This window comes from Protopterus annectens, chromosome 4.part0 (genome assembly GCF_019279795.1).
Source record: "Protopterus annectens isolate FY-2018-M chromosome 4.part0, PAN1.0, whole genome shotgun sequence".
Taxonomy (NCBI): Eukaryota; Metazoa; Chordata; order Ceratodontiformes; family Protopteridae; genus Protopterus; species Protopterus annectens.
Window position 1 is genome coordinate 389,627,935 of NC_056733.1, and position 13,701 is coordinate 389,641,635.

Here is a 13,701-nt window from a genome sequence, read left to right on the forward strand (position 1 = left end):
TTTCTCCCATCCAATCGTCAAGGTTCCTCTTGAAGAGGTCCAAAGAGGCACTCTGCTTGACATGTATGGGCAATCTATTCCAGAGTCTGGGGAGTCTCTGGGTCAGGAACCTATCCCTCCAGCATGTTTTGTTTATTGTGATGACAAGGTTTAGATCCCTGGAGCGTGTAGCTCTGAGGGATTGGGATTTCTTTAAGTGTAGCATGTCCAACAGCTCTGGGTTTGACATGGCCTTGTATGTTAAGCAGAGATCGCCTCTGAGTAGACAATATGCGACAGAGTATAGCTGGAGTTTTTTAAGGCGGTCAGCGTAGGGCATCTGCTTTAGGCCTGTGATTCTTTTAGTGAGGTATTTCTGAGGCCTTTCCAGTTGTTGCAGATGTCTTGAGAGGTACATACCAAATGGGGCGTTGTATTCTATAATGGGTCTATGAGGGATGAGTACAGTGGGATAATGACCTCCTTTTTTCTGGATGAAAAGCCCTTTGTGATGAGGTGTGCCACATAGAAGGATTTCCTGACTGTTGTGGCGATGTGGTTATCGAAGGTGAGACCACTGTCCACCTGTGTCCCTAAGTCTCTTATCACACTTTCTGTGTTTAGTGTACTGCCACCTATATGGTAATTCATGGATACATGTTTTTTCCCAAAGGGGATAACAATACATTTCTTGGCATTGAGCTTGAGCCCATGGCTCTGGCACCAAGCATCTGTTTCTGTAAGGCCCTTTTGTAGAGTATCCGCATCATTTGGGGATTCAATAATGGCTCCCAGTTTTCAGTCATCTGCAAACTTTGTTAGCCAGAGTCCCTTAGTGTTGACCTGTACTTCAGAGAAGTAGATGCCAAACAAGAGCGGCCCCAGGACTGAACCCTGAGGTACTCCACTTGTCACTTGTCTGGAGCTGGATTTGGAGTCGGCTACTTTTACAGTGTGGGTTCTATCAGTAAGCCATTTAGCAACCCATTGGGTGACATAGGGATTAATGCCCAACTTAGTAAGTTTATCTATGATTCCAGAGTGGGGGATGGTGTCAAAGGCCTTGGCAAGGTCTAGATAGGCTGTGTGGACCACCTTACCCTTGTCCATGGCTCTGGAGACTGATTCAAAGAAGTCAATCAGGTTCAGGAGACAAGATCGGCCCTTCACAAACCCAAACTGGGTGGAGTCCAGTGTTTGAAGGTTGCCAATGTCTTTGTTTATAAGTTCCATGATAATACACTCCATGGCCTTGCAGATAAGGCTTGTCAGACTGATGGGACAGTAGTTTCCGGGATCCAAGGTGGATCCCCCCTTGTGGATTGGGATAACTGTAGCTCTGCGCCACTCAGTGGGCACGAAACCTGAGGTGAGGCTATGATTAAACATGACACTTAGGTGAGGTGCCAGTTCATATTGTAGTTCATGTAGTACACAGCCCGGGATGTCATCTGGTCCCATGGATGCTGTATTCTTGGCTTTAGAGAGTGCGTTTTGCACCTGTGTGGCCGTTATTACTGGAATTTGGCAATCTTCCAGTATTGAGATGGGTCATTTAGGGGGTGAGAGGGGGGTGAAGTTGGCACTGAATCGATCTGCCAGGATATTGGCAATATCCTTTGGATCAGTATATTTAATGCCATTCTGTTTTAGCTCAGAGCAGATCTGAGCATTGCCATTTAGATTCTTGACATAGTTATAGAATGCTTTGTGGTTGTCTTTGGAATCTTTGGCAATTTTATTTTCGTAACTAGCTTTGGAGGATTTTGTGAGGCATCTCAGTTTCTTACTGAGGCTTGTAAGGGAGTTTTTTGCATCCTGGGATTTTCTTCTTTTCTGCAAAAGTTTCTTCCTTTTGTTGTAAAGTTTGTTTTTGGCAGGGGACCACCAGATTGGCTTCATTTTTTTGGATGAGAGCATTTTGGTTCTATTTGGGGTGGCACGATTCATGCATGAGTGGATGTGCTCGTACAGTGCCTTAGTGTAGGATTCAGCAGTTGAACTTTCAGTTTCCATCTGCATGGGTGTTATGAGGTTTATCACTTCTGACTTGAGTAGCATGAAGTTGGCTTTGGCTGACAAAGTTTGTAGATGACTGGAAACACAGCAAAAGACACCAAGATCCCTCAGGAAGGCCTGTCACAAACAAACAGCTGGTGTCAAATCCACAGCCTAAATCTAAATGCCAAAAAGGACAGTACTTGTATCTTTTCAGCAAGCAAGATGTCCCCTGCAATTATCAAATCAACATTACTCCCTTGAAAGTTGAGCCAGTGTTAAAGGACCTTGAAGCATATGTAAACAATGAGCTGTCATTCGACCACCACAAGTTGACTATTGCTAGAAGTCCTTCTTTATAGCACGTTATTAGCAAGTGTATGATACTGAAATCTAGGGAGGTGATCATTTCACTGTACACTGCATTCATTTGGCCAGTCATTGAATATAATGCCCCTTTCATCATGTACCTGTCTAAGCACCTAACTTAACTCAAGTGACCACAATGTTTTCTTACCAAGGAATATCAAGGAGGCTAAATCATAAAATATTTTCTGATCACCTCTGAACCTCATCCCTCTTCTCAGTGTTCTACAGGCTACTAATGGGCAATTTCTGCTTTGCATACAGGGACCCTGCTGACCTCACCCTTGCAGACCTTCTACATATTCATGTCGAAGAGAGCAGAAACACCTACTCTACAGACCTCAATCTTGATTGCAAGTTAAATAGAACATGCTGGAGGTATAGCTATGTCTCACAAAGAATACCACTTCTCTGGAACCAAAGCTAACTACTTCTCTTACGTTATTCAAGTGCATTCTGAATGCATGGACGGGAAAACGTAAGTCCACCCCTTTCCCTTATGGACTGGGGGAGCATATAAATACTAGATGTTTGATACTAGTGTTATGGTTATTCATACTTACTATACAAAGGGTTCTTGCAAAATATGAAAAGATTATCTCCAATGGGTTTATATGAAGCTTTCACAAAATACAGGGTCTTTGTACTAAACTGCTAAGGTTAGAAACAGTGGAAATAGTGGAAATGCATGGCTAGGCTGTTAAAGATCCTCACATATCAATTGTATTGGGATGGTATAAGAGTTAAGGTATTTCTCTTAGAGACACAAGTACAAAGTTTGATTTTCACCCTTAAGAAGCATGGCTAGGGTTATAAAAGCCTCCCCTCCCCCCAGGTTATTAGCCTAGGAATCACACAACACACAATACTGGAGTTCAAAGCTTCATGGTAGGGGGGTTGTTATAATGATTAAGATGGCCACTTTACAGGTACAAGGTTTGATTCTCACCTTTGACCACTGTCTGACTGTTAACTAGGGGTGTAATAATCTACAGACTAATTGTCTAGTATTTAACTATGACTGATTTATTAAACTGAGAATAGTGATGGCTGTTGAATATAAAAAAACAACAGATTGAAATGTATAAAATATTTGCATCAATTTATTATCATAGCCTAGTAAGTACCTATGAACCTACTCTCACTCTCTATTACCCAATGGAATGCAACTAGAAATGCAACCCATTTGTAGAACTTTATAGCTTTTTTCTACCTTGGAGGCAGACCTGCCACCTTGTAAATATGTACATATTGGGAGGGCTTACACACAGGGGAAAAAACCCATTAATCTCACCTTTACTTCTCTTTGTATTTCTTATATTATACTCTTCCTTGCTTTCTTTCTTCTCATCTTTCTCTGACAACTTTAGTAACCACAACTTAACCACTGTTTGGTATTCCTTATTGTTAACCATCTTCATGCAAAATGAACTGCAAATTGTGTAGTATTCTGTAAAAAGCAGCACCTCTGCATGCATCGTTGTAAAATACTCATGTCTTCTCTGTGCTTATCAACAATGTATCAATGCTCTTGAATCTAAGTCAAGGCTGAAAAGGATGAAAGGTCCAGTGCACTTACCATTGAAAAAATAAATTTAAATAAATACAGCAGCTACATAAATAGACCAGTATAAAACAGTGGGACAATAGTCGTCTGCGGTGGTGCAGTGGTTAGCATTGTTGCCCCACAACAAGAGGCTATCTGGTTCAATTCTCGGCTGGAGTGCCTTCTGTGTGGAATCTGCATGCCCTCCCTGTGATCGACTGAAATTTAAAAGACATGCAGGTAGGTGCGTCCATGTGCGGGTATGTCTTCTCTGAAGATTGGGTGCCGGGCTGGCAACTCGACACCGTAAAAATCACTGCCGATCATAAGTAGACCGGAGATCCGCTGTGGCGACCCCTAACCAGGAAAAGCCGAAAGACTTTTTTTATAAAACAGTGGGATGATAGAAACCTGTAATTTGAGCAGGCTTTGTATTTTTATGATAGTCACAAACTATGAAGCACAAAGACATGCTACTTAACATTAATATACAGCAGTGGATAATGAGTATCCTGCAATGCAGACTCAGCATGTATAGTGTTACATTTCCAGGTATCCTAATCATTATGCATGGTCTCCCTGGGCAATCATTGCACAGCAGCATGATTCACAGACCTCTTGACTAAGTCTGCACTGATGTATACTTTTAAATACAGTACAACTCCCAAAGCACCAGCTGAGCTATATGCGCGTGTGTGTGTGTGTGTGTGTGTGTGTGTGTGTGTGTGTGTGTGTGTGTGTGTGTGTGTGCGCGTGAGATTATATATAGTGTATATATATATATATATATATATATATATATATATATATATATATATATATATATACAGCCAAATATCGAAGCAGCTATGGCAGAATGTTCACAGTCTCAAGCTATGTCAAGTTGTAAATCCACAAGATGTTCACAGTCTCAAGCCAGGTCAAGTTATAAATCCACGTCTTATTTCCGGATAAAATCCCTTTATTGCAAGTAAGCTACAACAGGTAAGCACCTTCACAAACTTTTGTTTGCTTCATCAGACCATAAACAAGCAGACTCAGCCTCCCCCTTTTTATACTCATGCAAATAGTCAAATCACAGTCAATCCTATACTCAAACCTCCCCACCATTAAATTAAAGCACTCACAATAAAATAGACATCTAAGATGCATATAAAATAAGCATAAAATAACAGAATCAAAATAAAATAAAGTAGAGCTAACATCATAAAATTCAGTGATGTCAATTTATTTCATGTGTTCATTTTAGCAGTCTCCTATTTTTCAACTTGGAAACAATGGAAAGATGGTCATTCAAACCCTGTCCTATATGTGCCCCCAGTCTTATTATCCAGTCAAGCTCTCTCTCCTCTGTTCTTGAGCTGATATCATCCATCCTGACATCCTCTTTAACTATTTCTAGTACATTAAACTGAAAGTGATGTTCAACTCCACAAGATAAAATATGTTTGGCAACAGCACTATAAGTTTGTTCTCTTTTCAAACAGTACATAGGGTCCCTAATCTGTTCTCTTAGCCTTCTGTTGGATTTACCCACATAGAATGCTCTGCAGGCTAAATACACTAAATTCATGCTGTTACAATCAGCCTGTATGTTAAAGAGAAACTTCCTTCCTGTATCAGGATGTACAAATTCTGCACCTTCTAAAATGTATTGGCAAAAATTATATTTCATATATTTACTAGTTCCTCCGACTGGCTTTTGTACCTTAAGATATGAGTCACTGGTAATTGAAAATATCCTTAGCGAACAGAGTTATATCAGCTATAACTTCATCATGCCATATAGTATTAATGCGAGGGATTTAAGAAATATTATATATAAAAACTGGGAAATCCTAGAAAATGACCCTTTTGTTAGAAAAAAACGTACACATCTCCCTAGGGTTATTTTCAAAAAAGGAAAGAACATCAAAAACTTATTTGAAAATCAGTCACACAGTGTTATTAGAAATCCAGGGATGACAAAATGCCTGATGTGTAATTTCTGTAAATATATAGAAATTGAAAGGACATTTAGCTTCCGTAATATAAATATAACACCAGAGATAAATATAATTGTCAGTCTAAAATGGTAGTGTATCTGGCTAAATGCCAACAATGCCACGTATTCTACACAGGGAAAACCATAACGACACTCAAGGAAAGAGTGTATGAACATCTGTATAATATTAGTCACAATAAACCAGAGAATGCGTTGGCAAGACTTGTGATGGAATATCCGGAACATATTTTTAAATTCCGTGTTATTGACCAGATTAAATCAGATGGAAGAGATGGACCGGATAGCCTTCTATTAGAAAGGCTAGAATTAATGTGGCAATTAACTACCAATGCCTGCGTCTACCCAGGTATAAATGAAATTTCTTCTATTTTATGTATTTTAAAGTTAAAGAATTTGGATAGAAGTAATTAATGTTTATTAATTTAAGTGTTAAAAGAAAAAAATGTACATTAGTTGAGTCCACACTTAATAGCAATATGCACATGTTTAAATTACACTATCCATATAACCAACACTGGATGATACTGAGGATTAAAAGTGCTCGGCTTGGCAAATTTAAACTCATTACGACACTGTGTCATATCTTTAGATAATAGTTTCAATTGCATATTATGCATAAACATTCTGAGATCCACCAACACATCAGTTAAAACTGCAGATTGAGCAGGGATAAACGACAAACCTCTGCTCAATAAAGAACATTCAGTCTCAAATAAATACCTTCTATATGAGGAGACCGATGATAGATGACTATGGATGCTATATGAACCAAAATAAAAATATAAATGCAAAAGAGGATAATGCTCGCGTCACATACATCACTTTTCAACTCATGGGTGATTGATGAAATTAATACGCCCACCACACTAACTATGTCATAGTGTTGTGTTTTGAATAGTAGTGTAGAGAGGGAGGAGAGTTAGAGGAACGACAGTTACGCCTGGCAGCATGCACGGTCTAATAACAATACTACTCGATCATGTGTATCATGTGTATTCTGAAATTGAACTAAGATAGCTTAGGTTTTTTGTTTTTGAAACAAGTAATAAGATTACTGGCTTTGTTGTTTTTTTTTGGTTTGTTTTTTACTTTATTAATTTTTTTGCCTTTTTTACCTGCTTTTTTGCGCATTTATTGCTTTATTTCTAACGGCTTGCTTAGCGCTCCAGTGCTTGTCTGGAAGCCTGCCAACTCAGGATACTCTTTGTGACACCCCACCCAGTTCTCGTGAGGTTTTTGCTGTACTTTTGTTTTCAAATAAATACCTGGTGGATATATTCCATACCAAGTCCTGTCCACAGTTTTCCATATTCTCTCTAATGTATTTTCCCCCTGGCTGACTATTCTCCTTCTGTTTTTCCCCTGAGCCTCTCCGTTGTCTAATGATGGTTTCCTCTTTCTTATGGGCAAAGGAAGAGAAAAAAAGTCTCCTTGATGAGCACTGAAGCCTTTGGTCTGACCACAGGATCCAGCTCTGTTGTTCTCCTCACTGTTGACGTATTCATACTCATGCCTTCACCTGCCAATGGCATTGCATAAACAAATGCCTCCTGTGTATTAGGTGATTGGGTAGGCTCAACCACCTGGCTAGTTGTTATAATAACCGGGCTGTTGTTTTTGTTGCTAGCCACTGTCACCTGTGCTTTTTGCATTGGTTGTCACTGTAGGTTTATTCCCCTCAGCATGTATACAAGCTCAAGGCCATGTAAAAACATGACCTTCCTGAAAATCATGAGTGTCCCTTTGTATCTTATTTCTTTTCAGTTGTATCAGCCTGGTCTCATAAAACTGAATCTGCTCCATAACAGATAGTACTCGGGCGTCTTTTTCAGCATTACCATCTAGGCTACAAATAATATCAAAATGCCCTTGTATTCTCTTCGATAGTTGTTCTTCCACTGGACGAAAGTAGTCTATTAATAGACACATATAGGCACGACTAGTGTCTAATTTGATTTTCTGCCTCTTAGGCAACAACTCGCGGTGCGTGTCTCCATATGTAGGCATAGTAAACACCCTCAAGCCCCGTGGAACAATATTCAGGGCATTGGAAGTTTCAAAGTGCATGCATTGATACTGTAGATTTCAGTTGATATAAATCATCTTCCATAACTCATAGGGTCTCTTGAAGGTGCCCTAAGTCAGTCACACTCAGATTCACTTCTGATTCAGCACCTTGTGCCAATAGCTACGCCAACATCATTATGGCTGAGTGGGAAGCAAATACTGTTTTTGACCATACTTTGGCAAATACATCTTTACATCTGTATAGACATTTTGTGGGCGACCTCTTCATTCTATGGGAGGATGAAGAGGTTACTCTACTATTGTTTACTGAACACTTAAATACTAGTTGTAGTTTTCTGAAATTTATGAGTCAATATTCCAGAGAAGTAATAGATTTTCTGGACATTAGAGTTACTATAGATAATCAGAATTTTCTGCATACTAATCATTTTCAGAAAAATTGCCAAAGGACAATGTATTTGCATAGAACAAGTATGCACCCGCCCCCCAGCATGTGTTTCACAACGTACTGAGGGGGCAAGCCATGAGATGCTCTAGACTTACAGATAGAGATGCAGACTTTGAAACTGAATTAAAACAACTGAAAAGAGATTTTGAAGGCAGAGGATATGGTAGTAAGGCTGTTGTGGAGGCATGTAACTATGCTAGACATTTTAGGAAGGACAGGGCAAAGCCATACTATTCAAACAGGGGGAAATGTAATACTAAGCAACAAATGAGGCATACTAATGTAGCAGTGCCACTCACTTATACGAGTGACAAATGAGCATTAAGGGGGATACTAGAGAATAACTGGCATATCTTACAGGTTGATAGAGAGATAGCAGGTTTAGTAGGTGAAAAGCCCTTTTTAGTTTATAAGAATAGTAGATCTCTTAAAAGGAGGTTATGCTACCCTAGAAGTAGTATAGGTATGAAGGTGCAAAAGCCAGTCGGAGGAACTAGGAAATGTATGAAATTTAAATTTTGCCAATACATTTTAGAAGGTGTAGAATTTGTACATCCAGATACAGGAAGGAAGTTTCTCTTTAACATACAGGCTGATTGTAACAGCATGAATTTATTGTATTTAACCTGGTGCGCTCTCTGCAGAGCATTTTATGTGGGTAAAACCAACAGAAGGCTAAGAGAGTGCATCAGGGATCACATGTACTGTTTGAAAAGAGAACAAACTTCTAGTGCTGTTGCCGAACATATTTTATCTTGTGGAGTTGAACATCACTTTCAGTTTAATGTATAGAAATAGTTAAAGAGGATGTCAGGATGGGTGCTATCAGTTCAAGAACAGAGGAGAGAGAGCTTGACTGGATAATAAGATTGGGGGCACATATAGGACAGGGTTTGAATGACCATCTTTCCATTGTTTCCAAGTTGAAAAATAGGAGACTGCCAAAATGAACACATGAAATAAATTGACATCACTGAATTTTATGATGTTAGCTCTACTTTATTTTATTTTGATTCTATGTTATTTTATGCTTATTTTATATGCATCTTAGATGTATAGTTTATTGTGAGTACTTTAATGTAATGGTGGGGAGGTGCTTTAAGTATAGGATTGACTGTGATTTGTTCATTTGAAATTTGACTATTTGCATGAGTATAGAAATGGGGGGGCTGTGTCTGCTTGTTTATGGTCTGATGAAGCAAACAGAAGTTTGTGAAAGTGCTTACCTGTTGTAACTTACTTGCAATCAAGGGATTTTATCTGGAAATAAGACGTGTGGATTTATAACTTGACCTGGTTTGAGAGTGTGAACATCCTGTGGAGTTATAACTTAACTTAGCTTCAGACTGTGAACATTCTGCCATAGCTGCTTTGGTATTTGGCTGCATTCATTCCTTTTTTTGTATCATTGAGTTGCAGTTGGGACCTTGAGGTTTGTTTTTTCTTACAATATATATATATATATATAAATATATATACACACACACACACACACACACACACAATTATGGATCTCTATCAGTTGATCGAGTATTCAGAAACTCGAAATTCATATGGCTGAGACCATATGATCAAGTTTTTGAAAGTTTTTAAATGGAGATTGCGGCACAGCAAGGATCAGGAAATTTACCCTTTTCTTCACTGTAGTATGATCTCAAAGTGGGTATATAAAATTTGCAGGGGTGTGTGGGGAGCACAGGGGGGCTTGCCCCTTGCATAAATGTAAAAAAAATGTAGATTTTTGGGAGTTTTTTTTTTTTTGTTTTGATATTTATGTTTTCAGAAACTCAATCATATGGCCTCGTCCATATGAATTTTGAGCTTCTGAAAACTTGGTCATCTGACATAGATCCACACTTGTAAATATTGCTAAGTTTTACAACCTTGTCTTGCAATGTAATACACCAAAGCACCAACTTCAGTATGTGTCCAGAATGTATACGCATTGCTAATCTGTGTGTTCTTGTTCATTTTTCTTTTCAAATGTACCTTCTCTACCTTATTCTGTTATAAGGACCATAGTGATGATGAGACATGCTTCTGTATGCCACCACTGAAATAACTTGTTTATAATGTTGCTGTTCTCCATATGCAACCAGTGAAATCAATAATGCATTGTCATGATGCTCATTGAACAGTGTACCATGCTGCTACTGCTCACGCTGTGCCACCAGTGAAATGATGGATCAACTGCATTACTTCTGTGTGGCACCACTAAAATGAATAATGCAGCATACTAATGCTGCTTACTGTGTGTGTGTGTGTGTGTGTGTGTGTGTGTGTGTGTGTGTGTGTGTGTGTGTGTGTGTGTGTGTGTGTGTGTGTGTGTGTCATAATGCAATTAGTGGTGTGCCTTGCTACTTCTGCTCAGTGTTGTACCATACTGCAGCTGCTCAGCATATCACAAAGTATTCAATGGAGCACCATGCTGCTGCTGCTCACCATGTATCATAATGTATTCAGTGGTGCACTGTGCTGCTGCTGCTCCCTGTGTATCACAATGCAGTCAACTGTGCATTGTGCTGCTGCTCACTGCGTATCACAATGTAACCAGTGGTGCAGTGTGCTGCTGCTTCTGCGTCATCATGGAAATGAATGATGCACCATACTGCTCACTGTGTGCCATCAGTGAAATGAAAAGTGCATCTTGATGTTGCTACTCACTATGTGCTAATCATTTCATCAACAAATGCACTGAGAGCTTGATGCAAAACTTTGTGTCTGTCAGGGCTATTGCTGAGATGCCATCATTTGGTATGCAGTAGGAAGGCTATCTCTGAATCTGTTTGATAGACTCTGATATCAGGAAATATAATCTGTCCAGTCCCCACTTTATGAATAATCTGTTGTGCTTAATTATCTGTCTGTCCTCTTCTTTCCTATTCAATAAAATAGCTAATGTTTATCAGGTGCCTTTTCAATTCCCTGTCTTTGTAAACTATGATGTTCCATACACCGACCCTCATATTTTTTCTTTCTAATTCCTTTTTGTTGGAATTCTTTTTGTTCAGAAACATAATTCATTACATAACTGACATTAACTGACAACTAGCATGTATATTAAAAAGTACCAAACACAGTTTTGTATTCTGCCCTTATTCTGAGTGTACCTTTTTATTAGCATATTAAACTGGAAGAGAATGAGATGAAGTTGAATTACTTCATCAAGTAGCTTTTCTGTGGTACATCACAAGTATATCTTTAACTGCAATGCCAACTGGTGACATTCCTCACTATACAAAGCATGTGATATTTTATGGAGCAATTACTTATGACGTCTGATTGTTTAAGAAGGGAATCAGAAAAAGTCAGAAGCAAAAATTATTCATTATCCAGAACTGAAGGATTTGTAAGCTCAAGACAAATTCTATCAAAGTCAGCAGTTGTCCCAGAAACCACCAGCAATAAGGCTCTAATAACATAGGCAAAATTCCATAACACAGTGCTATTACTGCACAAAGGGAAGTACTTTAAGCAAAGTATGTCTGAATGCAGAGCTGGTATGCACAAAAAATCAGTTTGTAAGGAAATGCACTTTAGCATAACTTCATGTAAGGGGAAACAGCCAACTCACACACTAAAGGTAAGTTTGTGGGAGTAAAGCCCCAAACAGCTCTTATAAAAGGCTGTGCCCCCTGAGTTCCTTTGCTAACTGTACTGATTACAAGATCTCTGCATCACTGTAAATATTTACTTAGTGAAGAATGGATGGTGTATTACAGAAAGTTAATTATCTTAGTATTTTATCAGCACTGAGATTTTTCAGTATATCTTGGTATCAGTGATTTACAATTGAACACACCAGAATAAAAAGTAGAGCTGAGATAACCAACACAGAACTAATAAACAAAAAGAAAATCCTCAGTGGTAGGTAGGCAACTAGAAACACTCCATGCTCCAAATAAATAAGAAATATATTTACTATTCAATTTAGCACTTTAGCCTAAAAGATTTCTTCAGAATAACAACTTACAGTAAATAATTCAGTTTACACACACAGTTTCAAACTGCCACTGGTTCATCACATTACACCATTTCCATTCCCACACACAACCCATAAGCTATTCATACAACTTAATACATTAAAACCATCAAAGTTTAAATAATCCCTGGATTCAGCAAGCCCTGCACGGCATGCAGGAATAGTGCAGGAGCACCTGGAGGCAATATGGCCACCGTGCGATCCAGGAATAAGCTGCAGGGACATGCACGAGCGCTCCTGCACTATTCCTGCACAGACACAGCTCCTGTATGCATAACCATGCAAATAAGGTGAATTTGCAATCCAGGAAGCTGCCAGCCGGCCGTGCAAGACTAGTGTAGTATGCAGAAATGTACTTGGTTAGTAACCGAGTACATTTCTGCAAACTACAAAACTGAGCCATGACAGCTCCAAATAAAGGGTGTATAGTATGTGTAAAGCATGCCAATGGCCAAATATATGGCTATTGGCATGGAAAACATCTGGGAAAAAAAATAATTTTTTTTAGCCGATTTTGGCTGTTTAAGAGTAGAGCAGTGTCGCACAAACGGGATCGGGCCAAAAATATAAAAAATAACCTGAAATAAGCATTCTAACCAAAATCACTATTTTGCCATTATACTCAATGGCAGGCAAAAGACAACATGGCCAGTGAACAGTGGTTGCTAAGGGGGAAGGCTCGGTGTGGGACCTGTAACTATGCATTAGCAGCCAATCCTATGCAAATGAGGGGAATGATACTGAATCCCAGATTTCCCCTCAATGCTAGCCAGCACCCAGTGGTAAGTGCAGGAATAGCATGGTTCAAGCTGAAGAGTTAGCTGACATTATAGGGGTGTGTGTCAGGAATACTGTAAGCTTATCGGAGTCCTGTGGCTCAGGTTTGCCCTTAGCTTAGCAGAGCTAGGCAAGGAGGTTTGTCTGAGGCTGCCTAGCACTCTTTACATTGCCTAAGTGAGTGTGCACACCGCACCATATGTTAAAGGAAAAAAAAAAGTAAACCAGGAAATAGCAGCTCCATGCACATCTGAGCACTGTTTGCACGGCACACCCCCAGGCTTAAACTGGAAGGCAATGGGAAGGGAAAACAGCAGTAGGAAGGTCATCAAGGAGAACTAGTATAGCCGGCAGGTCCAGCCAATTACACAGGCAGCAGAACAGCCCAGAACACAACTATAAACTATGCAAACACCTTTCCCTCTGTTTTTTCCCACATACTCTATACCACTGGTGTATACAAGCGGGGAAATTTTAACAAACAAAAGCAACAAAATGATAGGGGCTGTAGCAGCTATCGTATATCAACATGTGGAAGAGGCTGAGGGTGGAGATGATGAGAATGCTGTTGA